The sequence below is a fragment of the Scyliorhinus canicula genome, chromosome 6 (assembly GCF_902713615.1).
Source record: "Scyliorhinus canicula chromosome 6, sScyCan1.1, whole genome shotgun sequence".
NCBI classification, from domain to species: Eukaryota; Metazoa; Chordata; class Chondrichthyes; order Carcharhiniformes; family Scyliorhinidae; genus Scyliorhinus; species Scyliorhinus canicula.
The window spans coordinates 69,916,265-69,929,430 of record NC_052151.1 but is presented as its reverse complement, the minus strand read 5'-3'; positions in this window follow the sequence as shown (position 1 = coordinate 69,929,430).

Here is a 13,166-nt window from a genome sequence, read left to right as displayed (position 1 = left end):
TTTCCAGGGCCTCATGAAAACTGACAGCTGAAGAGGATATTGGGGGGGGGGGGGGGGGGGGTGCATGAACACAGTTTTGGAGAAAACTCTAAGTGCTTCCTCCTGGTCACCCAAGATTCCATCCATCAGATCATCTCCTGAATCGGGGGTCAGATTGAATCCCAAGCCTCTATGTATTCCTAGACGTTTCTTGAAGAAACTTTGCCATCACCTCTACCACCAGTACCTACCCCTCCTCCACCCCCATAACACCCCGTTAAGCTCCAAGTCTCCCTATTTATCCACAACTCTGTCTATTTCCATTAAATGAATGCTCCTATTCCCTGCAGTTTCTTTAGCCACAATGTATTACTGCTCACTTATCCACAGCCAGTGGAACCTACCACCTGTCTACTCAATCCACAAACATGCCCATGTTTATTTGAAACCTTTTGCAGGCTTTCTCACTATTTGTTAAACTCCCTCCATTGGTGTCTTTTGTACAGTCCAGGTTTGCTCTCCCACGATCATATCAAAATCATCGCTTCAATCCTCCTGCAAACTTAATCAGTGACCATTTCATAGAATCCCTACAGTGCAGAAGGAGTCCATTCGGCCCATTGAGTCTGAAAGATCATCCTACCAACCCCACTTCTCCATCCTATCCCCCGTAACCCCACCTAACCTTACACATCTTTGAATACTAAGGGGCAATTTAGCATGGCCAATCCACCTAACCTGCACATCTTTGGACTGTAGGAGGAAACCGGAGCACCCTGAGGAAACCCACAGGAAAGAGCAAACTCCACACAGACAGTCACCTAAGGCCGGAATTGAACCTGGGTCCCTGGCGTTGTGAGGCAGCAGTGCTAACCACTGTGCCTTTTACCCAAACTTTGAATCAATTTTATCCATATTATTACATTTCTTAATACATTACCCATGGCTTTTTTCCAAACAAGCTTTTCGTGTAACACCTTATCAAACATTTTCTGAAAATCTATACGCACTACAGTTCTGCATTCCCTTTATCTAGCCAATCAATTGTCTCTTCAAATAAAACCTCCATTAAACTTGGGAAGCATAATTTGCCCTTGACAAATATACAATGGCTGTCCTTTATTAACACACACATTTGCAAATGCTCACTAATTTGATTTCAAATTATGGATTCTAAGAGTTTGCCCACAACCACACATTCATCCTGCACAATTAGATTCCCTTCTCTTTGATTTACTGAACTGAGTCTTTGAGATGCAAAATATATATGGATTAAAGGAAGAGCCAGGCTGAGGAAGCCAAATGACCTCTTCTCATTCCATATTTTCCGAGTGTCTCTTTTCAATTGGACTCTATGAGTGTCCTCACCTTTTTAGGTTCTGCACAAATATTCCCCACATTAGAGTCTCACATGGGAGATGACAAATACTCTGATATTAAAACATAGACTGCTGATGCCTATAGGAGATTCATTGCTTGCAGCAATAATTTGAAATCAGGGCCCCTTTAAGATTATTTGACAGCCCTCAGCCTTCGAGAAATTCACATAACATTTCCTTTCTATCAGATGAGTCTGTCAAAATATTTGTGAGTCAACAACTTCCTGCTTATTTTTTCCCAATATACCATCATTAGTTACAATGCGATATAAATAGCTTGCAATAAGCAGTGAGGAAACCAGACAACACACACTCGAGGTCAGAAAATGCTATGGGAGGCTGATTCCTATTCATTTCTTCGCACATTTTCTGGCAATCACGACAAAGACTCCGACTTTAGCGAAGATTATTCAATTGACAAATATTTCTAGTTAAAAGTATTTGTTGGTCAGGAATTAACAATCATGAGTAGGGTGTTGGTTATGACTGAAATATGTACACCAACAATGTTTAATAAAGTATGATCATCTACATTCCTTGAAGTGCTTTTAAAGAAGAGTCACCGCCTATCCTCTTTTCAGTAACCATTCCCAAAAGATTAGAATTAACATTGAACAAAGATTTTTTTTTAATTCAAAGAAGTGAAGGATGCTAAACAGTGACTGCTGGTGGCATTCATTAGATTCAGTAGTTGGCAGGGGCTCTTGAGATCAGCAGTGTGTGAACATGGAATTAAAATATATTGCAAAATAACGAGTTTGCTGCAGCACCCCGGTTATTAATTGTCCGTGGTGGTCACTCAGCATCCTCACACTCGACTTCCCTTCTCCTCCTGAGGGAATCATCAACACTCTTCAAAGAAAGCTATTTTTAAAATGAAGAAACGGCACTGCAATTAAACGTCTTTTCCTAATTTGTTCCATTTTGGTATCAGTCAAGTTAAAAGAACAAACTTTACCTTTTACGCCTCTGTAAAATAAACTGTTAGGTAATAAAAGCAGGAAATGCTGGAAATATGTGGCAGGCCAGTCAGAGAAACGTACTCGGCAGATGCTGCCTGGCCCCTGAGTATTTCCAATAATTTTTGCTTTTATTTAAGATTTCCAGCATTTTCAGTGGTTGTCTTTTGCAAAACCATTTGGCAACTAGGACAGCCTGCTTCCTGAACAAACTGAAAATCTCCAATATTATAAAGCTGAGTATAATTCAGCATGGTAAGGCAAGCAGTAGAAGAAACAATGGGTGGGATTCTCCGTTGCCTGACGGCGATATCGTAATCGGCGATCAGGCGGAGAATCGACACTGACGCCCAAATCGGGGCGGGTGCCGGTTTGACGCTGGTCAGCCATGCTCTACCCCATCAGAAATGGCATACTTGTGCTGCAATCGGCAGGCCCTCCTATGATGCTCCACCCCCGATGGCCCGAGTTCCCGACAGCGCGGGACACGTTTGGTCTCAGCGGCCGGGACCCCAGTGTGGCAGCTGCGGACTGTGTCCAGCACCGCCACACTCGGCCAGGATCCAAGCCGCTGGCCACGGAGGCTTTTGCGAGGGCTGGGAGGACTGTGGAGTGTGGCCAGGGGTTAGCCTGTGGGGCCGTGGATGGCGGGTCGGGTCAGCGCATGGCCAGTACCTTGCTGTTTGGCCTGACCCCTGCAGATAATCGGCGTGCACATGCGCGGCCCGGGACCCGGTCATTCTCCGGCCATTTTCGACGCGGGAACCGAGAGTTTCACCCGGCACTGCTGCTAGCCGCTCACCGGTCCCAGAATTGGTGAGGGGTGGGTGCCGACTTTCCGGTCATAGAACTCCCGTGAATTCTCCATTCAAGCCGGCACTTAGCCGCTGAAACAGAGAATCCAGCCCAACATATCTGTATCAAGAATGATGTGTTACAAAATGGTATTGGAGGTTAATGAATACCATTAATCAGGCCATCAGCTGCTGATATTTGTACATAGATTTCTTGAAGGGCAGCACGGTAGCACAGTGATTAGCACAGTTGCTTCACAGCTCCAGGGTCACAGGTTCAATTCCTGGCTTGAGTCGGCACGCTCCCCACGTGTATGCGTGGGTTTCCTCCGGGTGCTCCAGTTTCCTCCCACAGTCCAAAGATGTGCAGGTTAGGTGGATTGGCCATGATAAATTGCTCTTGGTGTCCAAAAAATGTTGGCTGGGGTTACGGGGATAGGGTGGAGGTCTGGGCTTAAGTTGGGTGCTCTTTCCAAGAGCCAGTGCAGACTCAATGGGCCGAATGGCCTCCTTCTGCACTCTAAATTCTATGATTCTCTGATTGAATCGATATGATATAAATGATATAGAACATAGAACATAGAATTTACAGTACAGAAGGAGGCCATTCGGCCCATCGGGTCTGCACCAGCTCCTGGAAAGAGCACCCTACCCAAGGTTAACACCTCCACCCTATCCCCATAACCCAGTAACCCCACCCAACACTAAGGGCAATTTTGGACACTAAGGGCAATTTATCATAGCCAATCCACCTAACCTGCACATCTTTGGACCGTGGGAGGAAACCGGAGCACCTGGAGGAAACCCACGCACACACGGGGAGAATGTGCAGACTCCGCACAGACAGTGACCCAAGCCGGAATCGAACCTGGGACCCTGGAGCTGTGAAGCGATTGTGCTATCCACAATGCTGCCGTGCTGCCCTATGATATGATTCATCTGCAAAGGAGCAGTGGATTGGTTAGAAGCAGTGAAATGCCACATTCTTGATGTGACATACAACCCTATCTAAAAACACAAAGATAGGTGATGGTATAATGAATACAGAAGTACCTCAAAAACTTGTGTCTAAGAGAAAAAGTTCATATACTGAAAATGAAACAAATGTTACTATCATTTTCATTTTCCCTTGTCATATTTTTCATTGTGAATTTTTATTTTCTGTTCCTTTTTCATCCGTCCAATATTTCTGTTAAGTTGGAAGCATTTATTTTTATGAATCAAAGCCTCTTTATTTCTTTACTGTATTTAATTTTCCTTCCTCTAATTTATTTCTTTACATTCTATTACTGCTTTACTTTTTCCTTCAGTTGTATTTTCCACTTCTGCTCTCAATTTATTTTCCTTTTTTTTCCAATGTTTTAATCGCCTTTCTTTGTTTCTGTCCTGTGATTCTTGAACTTTTTCTTCATCGTGTTATTCGTCTGACCTTGCTGTCACATTCACATCATTCCCAAAGGACTCCTCCACTTAAACGAAGGCAAATCTACAGCATTGGCGTTCCTCTCTGATGAGGCAGCTATGGTACAAGATCCAAGAGGCAGTGACTTTCAGTACTCAGATTTGTAATGAATAATGAGAGCGATCCCATTTATAAATTGAGGCTTTTGTAGAGATCCTCCATTCGGTACGCTCCTATCTTATTATAAAATTGGATCTGCAGTGGTTGGAGCCAGAGTAATACAAACAGCAGTCATCTGACTCATGCTCCGCCGCCTGCTAATTAGCACGGCTCCAATTCTACAGATCTAATTTGCTAATTCGGAAAATATGTCCCAAGATGAATGTTGCCCATGCAAAACACCAGGGTCTTTAAATATGAGTAAGGACAAATTTACATTAATTGCAAAAGAATAACAGTCTTTCAGGAACCTCAAAAAAATCTTAAGGCCAGATTGATGCACGCTTCTTCGAGTAACTCAGACACATCTACACACTGCATTCTGTATAAACATCTCCAGACAGAATTTCTGTACATACAGAATAGGAGCATAACTAGGCTATTCGGCCCTCAAGCTTGCTTCGCCATTCAGTAAGATCATGGCTGATCTGTTTGTGTTTCAAGTTCTACATTCTCATCCGCTCCCGATAACCTTTCATTCGCTTGCCTAACAAAAATCTGTCTACCTCTGCCTTAGAAATATCAATGACTCCACCTCCACTGCATTCTAAGGCAGAAAGTTCTCAAGTTGCACAACCTTCTGAGAGAAAATTTTTCTCTTGTCCTTTAAAGGCAACCCCCGAAGTTTAAAACAGTGCCGCCTAGCTCTGGACTCACCCACAAAAGCAAACATTATTTCCACCTTGTCAAGACCATTCGGGATCTTATGTATGTCAATCAAGTGATCCCTCACTCTTCTAAACACCAAGGGAAACAAGTCTGTCTAATTTCATTGTATGACAACCTCTCATCCCAGGTACCAATCTAGTAAACCTCTGAACCACCTCCCACCTTCCTTAAATAGACCAAAACTACACGCAGTATTCGGGATTTGGTCTCACATAAGCATAACGGGCGAAATTCTCCGACCCCCACGACGGGTCGGAGAATAGCGGGAGGGCCTTCCCGACATTTTTCCCGCCCTCCCGCTATTCTCCCCCACCCCCCCCCCCCCCCGCCCAACTCCCGACACGAATCGCTGCCGCCGTTTTTTTACGGCCGGCAGCAATTCACAGCTGTTCGATGGGCCGAAGTCCCAGTCCTTTACGCTGTTTTTACGAACGGGAAACAGACCTGGTCTGGCCGTTCGTAAAAACGGCGGGAACAACTCGCTTTTTATAACCATGGCACCGATTGGCACGGCAGTACCACGGCCGTGCCAAGGGTGCCATGTGCCCATGATCGGTGGGCACCGATCGTGGGCAGCGGGCCCGATGCCCGCGCACTATTTGTCCTTCCGCCGCCCCGCAGTATCCATTCGCGGGGCGGCTGAGGGGCATCCCGGCCCACGCATGCGCGGGTTTCGCGCAAATACGCGATGACGTCATCCGCGCATGCGCGGGTTGGAGTCTTCCAATCCGCGCATGCGCGGCTGACATCATATGACGCGTCAGCCGGCGCTAACGCCGGCAAGCGGGCTTAACGAAATTCGTTAAGCCCGTGATGCCGGAGCTTGCGGCGTCGGGCTGCTAGCCCCGACCGGGGACCAGAATCGGTTCCCGGTCGGGAAGGGGCGCGCTGGCGTCAAACCCGCCCGGGTTTGACGCCAGCCTTACGATTTTTCCCGTTTTGGGAGAATCGCGCCCAACATTCTTACTTCTTGGTTCCATTTCTCTCATCATAAAGGATAGCTTTCCATTAGCCTTCTTAATTACTTGCTGTATCTGAATACAAACATTTTGTGACTCATGTACTGGAACACCGAGATCCCTCTGCATCTTAAGAATTCTGTAGCTGTTCTCCATTAGCTATTCACTAAGATGTGACTATTTACTTATGAAGTTGGCCTAGAATTAAGCAGTTGTCTTCAGTATGACTCGAGCTTTAATGTAACATCAATGGAAGCAACAATGAAAATTTCCATTTTTAGATGTCCCAAACTGGACATTAAAAGTGAAGACAATTGAAAGGAGAGAAAAAGAACCTGAAGAGTAATACAATAGAGGTTGGCCTGCAATTGAACTTAGGCAAGTTGTTAATCATGCTCAATGAAATACTTTTGCAAACATTCTGCAATCAAAAAGAGTTAATACGTCAATTTTTAAAACAAGCAAAAATGGCAAAATAAATAAGAATAAGAAACAAGACAACCCCTGTACTTGATGAAGTGAAAATAACTATTAAAATATCTAATGCTTATCTTAATGAGCTAGGTAATTAGGCTGTAGCCTGGGGCCAGGAAATTTCCTTAAGTGAAAACATTCTAAGATAAAATAAATCCAAAGTCAAGCTGAAACCTCCAGAATTTTGTACAAACAAACCACGAGATGACAAATGCCCATATAAACACTGGACCACCCGCTGTGGACACACAGAGACCCTCCTGATCCAAGGGTGGGCTGGCACAGGCAGTTTACACCGGAGAATTTCTGCACTCTGTTTGTAAAGGGGCCATGTGAATTTTCGAGGCTGTTCACAAGCACACAGATTGCGAGCACTATGGGTGGGCACTGGGGGGGGGTCAAACGCAAAGAAAAGACAAAGATACAATCGTACACTCACTACCTACTGAGTGTGTGGCGGACAAGAACAGGAAAAGTGAAGGAATCATAAATGGTTTCATGGTGACATCATTTACACTGCAGTTGTCAGCCTTCAGCAGTGCCAACAATAACAGCTTGCATTTATGTAGCACCTTTATCATGGCAAAACATCCAAGGCACCGTGTAGGTTTCCTCATTTATTCTGCCTGACTGAGCCTCTGATTCATTTCCTAAGAAAATACTCTGAGCATACATACACAAAGGTCAAAATTTAAATGTTTAGAGTATAAGAAGTAGTATGCCTCGACATTTAAAGTGAGTTGGAGGAAGGGGTGACAGATGTTCCAAAAGCATCCCAGGGATCCACACAACATTTTTAATACTAGGGAGTCTCACACTACTTCTCTCCAGAGTCTCTTTGGCCCTAATGTTTTCTAATATAGAATGGTTAAAACAAGTGGACATCACCTCAAAATAGAGCTCAGCCACTCAGTGCTGACATCACAAAGCATTTGTTCACACTAAGGATAGTGGAAACCCCGAAACATTCTGATCCAGAGAGTAAGGCTGGCCACAACAATTGGAAGAGTTCAAAACTGAGATTGACAGACTTTTGTTTTTGTAACGGTATTAGAGTTACAGAATCAGGGTGGACAGGGAGCTAAGATACAGATCAGCCATGTTTTCAATGAATGACATAAAAGGTTTGAGGAGCTGAAAGTTTAATCCTATCGCCATAGGTTTGTACAACTTTAACAGCACTACAGAGCTTGATTCCAGAGTCAGTGTTAATGTAAACCGTACAACCCTGAAACATTACTTGTTACATTTGCTCGTCAGGCAGAACTACCATTTCTTAATTGATACAAATATTTAAAATGTTACACCTTTTGTTTTCGCCCAGCGCTAATCTGCTTTTCCCCATAGGAACTCAATCCTTCAGAAGCCACAATATGAGAGTTCAGCACATTGATAAACCAAAGCATGACATCGCAGACAGTAAGTTGTGAATTTGTGCAGCAAGCCTCAATCATTAGTCAAATTATTTGCAGGGGTACCTAGCAGAGGTGTGATGTTGCCCCAAAGACATGGAAGAAGTCTGTGTTTTAATAAATAGAGGCCAAGCAAACTAACCATCATCATGTGTACCTGCTCGTGGCCACTGTATTGTGGAGAAATTAATGACCCGCTAACAAAATTGTGTCTTTAAAAGCCACATGTTACCACAATTTAATTAGCAAAAGATTAATTATGGAGAAATCAGGCATCCTCCCGTTTTTCATTACATCAGAAATGTCACCCTCACGGCTAGTTAAGCTTAATTTCCTCACCATCAAGACGTTTTCATTTCTTCTCTGCCTTGCAATATGGTCTGAATGGAATGTACGGTTTGAGACTAAGACCCCTTCTACTCTCCCTTGCCCATCAATATACCTCAGCCCCAAATTCAAAATGGTGGCAAGGTAGCACAATGGTTAGCACTGCTGCTTCACAGCGCCAGGGTCCCAGGTTCGATTCCTGGCTTGGGTCACAGCCTGTGAGGAGTCTGCGTGTTCTCCCCGTGTCTGCGTGAGTTTCCTCTGGGTGCTCCGGTTTCCTCCCACAAGTCCCGAAAGATGTGCTTGTTAGGTGAATTGGACATTCTGAATTCTCCCTCTGTGTACCCGAACAGACGCCGGAATGTGGCCACTGGGGGATTTTCACTGTAACTTCATTGCAGTGTTAATGTAAGCCGATTGTCAGAATAATAAAGATTATTATTATAACAACCCTTGCTGTCCTGTCTGACACTTTCTACATACATAGCAAGTCTGCCATTTATTGACACATGAAGAACACAATCTTGTTATTGGAACTTAAGCCCACTGGGAACTGGATTCAAATTGTCCGAGCACAATTGAAAAAATATTTTTCCAGCAAGCAAACAGGAGAACCTCACCCTTCCACTCTCCTCTGGATTTTAAAACAAGCTTGAGGACGATACAAAGAGGTCACAAAGGGATATGGATAAATTAAGCCTGTGGGAACAACTTGGCAGATGGAGTATAATGTGATGTTGTCCCCTTTGGCAGGGAGACTAGAAAAACAGAATATTGTTTAAATGGAGGGAGATGCAAAATGCTGCAATGCAGAGGGATCTGAGTATCCTCATACATGAATCATAAAAAGTTAGGATGTAGGTACGAGGAATTAGGAATGCAAATGGATGTTGGCCTCCATTGCAAGGTGACTGAAGTATAAAAGTAGGGATGTCTTGCTGCAACAGCACAGGACACTGACCCGATGTGGCCCCGGTGAGTGCACTGTGTACAGTTTTAGCCTCCTTATTTAAGGAGGGATATACCTGCCTTGGAAGCAGATCTGAGAAGTTTCACTTGGCTCATTCCTGGGCAGATGAGATAATCTTATTAGAAAAAGTTGAGCAAGATTGACCTTCACTCACTGAAATTTTGAGGAACAAGGGGTCATATTATTGAAGCATTCTGAAGGAGATTAACAGGATAAATGCTGAAAGGATATTCCTCTATGGGGTAATCTAGAATGAGGAGCACAGCCTCGAGTGCAATCACACCCTTCCAATATGTTGCTGGCTGAAAAATGCCACACAGGTCCTCAGTTGATCCCTGGAAAGACCCAGAGACAACAAAATTGAGTGTTGCCATCACCTGCATGGCCATTGGCGTTGGAAGCCTCCAGCCTCACATGGCATCAGGTGTTCATGAAGAATGTTGCACATGTGACATACGGGTTCACTGGAAAATCGTAGGTATGTCCAGCACTGACTCTCACTCATTTGTAAGTAGGAGTTTCTTCAACAATAAGCCCTTGGTGTGGTAGGTCCCCCTGCTATCTGGCCCCTCCTCCTCAGCCTCCTGGTCATGCTCAGGCTCCCCCTGACCATGTCCCACTGAAAGTGCCTCCGCTGGAACTGTGCACGCTGACACTTCTCCTTCCTTTCCTACATTGAATGAGGACTCTGAAAAACGTGGCCTGCAGCCCTGGGCCCATTTGCACTTTTACCTTCTCTCTGAAGATAAATATTGAAGTCATCAATAGTTACAGGATACAGAAAGGGGAGCTGTGATTGAGAGACCTATGGAAGAAGTGTGGCTGCACAGCTTTGGGAGCCTTGATTGCATTGTACGTAATACAACCTTACCCCTGAGACTCCAGCACACGCATAGAGGTGAGTAACGTTGCATTCCAGAGATGTGACATCTGGAGCTCTGTTGGGGGGGGGATAAGTTGTGAATGAAATGTTTAAACCAAAATTGATCTGTTTTGGTTGAATCCTGCCATAACTTAAGTTCAAAGATCTACCAAAACCAATCCAGTGATGGCGAAGGTGATGGGCATGGTCCAAAAAAGAACACTGTTAGACGTTCATGGCAAAAATCCAGACGGCAAACCCCACATCACACAAAGGCCTGAGGTGATAGTACAGATTGGAGTTCTATTATGGTGACTCTGTGTGATCATTCCTCTGAGCTTGCAGTCATTAACATGAAGGACATCCTGATGTAGTAAAGATGAAGGAATTGGCACGGAATTATTTTCGGTGGCCAGGATTAGATGCTCAAATTGAAGAGGAAGTTGGTCAATGCCAACCTTATACAAATCTAAGGAACACTTCACCATTACAAACTTCACATCCTTGGGAATGGCCATGGCACAGAATACATGTCGATTCTACTGATCCACTGGAGAGTTACATGTTCTTAGTAATTGTGATTGCACTCGAAATGGTCAAAAGTAGCGATGGTGAAGTCAACAATGACTGAGCAGCTCATTGAGAAACAAGACAAAATATTTGAAGATTTGGAACACCAGAGGCTGGATTCTCCGATTCTTTGCCATAATTTTGCCCTCAGGAAATTTTGTCGGAGCTCCATAGTTGTTTAAAAACATTGATTCACACTTCTATTTTTAGGTAGAGGTCCACACAGTCTATTAAGACCTAAAAGACCATTAGATGTAGGAGCAGAAGTAGACCATTCGGCCCTTTGAGTCTGCTCTACCACTCAATGAGACCATGACTGATCTGATAATCCTCAACTCCACTTTCCGGTCTTATCCGCGTAACCCTTGGTTGTTTTACTGATTAAAAATCTGTTCACCTCAGTGTGGTAGAGCAACCACTTTAAAGGGCAGGATCACATGACCAGCTCAGGGCCGATCACATGGGAGCACGCAAACCCTGACCAATAGGGAGTTTGTGTGGGTCCCTGGAAGCAGGCCCCGGGCAGTGTGGACCAGGAAGCCGAGGTGTTAAGACCTGTTGTCTAGTGTTTTGTGCCTGTTATTTAACTGTCTTTGCCTTTGTTAACTGCCTTTGTTAACTGGAAGCCTCCACCTTATGTCTCGAGTCACCACACTCAGCCTTGAGCATACGTAACGACGCAGCCTCTACAGCCCTCTGTGATTAACAATTACACAGAATTACACTTCAACTTCACAGCTATCTTTCAAATGAAGTGAAATGTTTTTCAACTTCATCCTTTGTGAATTTAGGCACCAGGCAAAAACTGTTTGTAAAATCAAAGCTCGATTCCTCATTCGATTATTAACCTCTCTTTTGAAAATGAAAATCGCTCATTGTCACGGGTAGGCTTCAAATTAAGTTACTGTGAAAAGCCCCTAGTCGCCACATTCCGGCGCCTGTTCGGGGAGGCTGTTACGGGAATCGAACCGTGCTGCTGGCCTGCTTGGTCTGCTTTCAAAGCCAACGATTTAGCCCAGTGTGCTAAACAGCCCCGTTGTGCTCTGTGCCCTATGTTTTCTCAAGCCAGTCCATGCTCTCTGGCTTATTTTTCTTTGTGTGTGCATGTATGTGTGTGTGTAATTCGCGCCATATAGTGTGACCCCAACGTCATTAATTATGCAGTTGGGAATTTCCTGATGGATCAGCAGCAGGGCGGGCTGGATTAAACCCACCCAGCCATCATATCCAGGTGCCCAAATTCAATGATGCCTCACTGGCCGGCGTGTTCGGCGAAATGCACGACCTCTATCCAGAGGATGGGGAGGAGGCTGATCAGGGAGATGAAACTAGGATGGGAGGAACCCCTGGAGGGCTGTCAGTGCCCACGGTATACACCGGAGGATTGCCCTAGAGTGCAGGGAGTAGATTAATTACCTCATCTGCTTCGCTAAGGTAAGTGAATCCTCAACCGATCACACACACCGCACTAATTGGTACAGGGGACATGGGCCTCAGTGGCAACATGTTACGGTGATTGCTTCATAGCCTCATTGCAGGTGGAGAGGCCACGGTGGGTTCCTGACACTTCCACACAGGGCGCTCACACGCTGTCTGGGAGGGCAGGGTGGGTAAGTCATACAGTGAGGGCACCAGCAAGTACCGCTGGTGACATGCTTCTGTGGGCATTATCCTTCTCGTGTGCTGTCCCAGTACCCTCATGAACAACCTGCAATCCATCAGTTACATAGCGCATAATCCAGTGGGTTATTTGTGAGACGGAAAGCATGAGAAAGATACATGAAACCCAATTGGTTTCGACCCCACCTCCTCTCTTTGTGTGGGATAAGTTACCAATAGTTAATAAAAAGGGAACAGAAGTAAATCAAGAGGGGAATTGCCTCATTTCAAAGAGCTCACCGACTTCAAGGAGCAGGCAGCCCAGCTGGCAGGAGTGGAGTGGGACAGGGTGGAGTTGGGGAAAGTCAGGCAGAGGTGGCAGAGACCCTCAAAAAAGTGACTATGCGAGAGGGGAATGGGGCGCTCACCCTCCCTCCAAGTGTTCCTTCCCTTCAAGGAGTCAGACAGATGTCCTTGGGCACTAAAATGGAGGAGGAGCAGCAGTAGGACACCCCTGCAATTTCCATTCATGACGCTCTAAGGGTATCCAGCCTTTCCAAATCGGCCTTCCCTGTTACCCTTCAGTCTCATC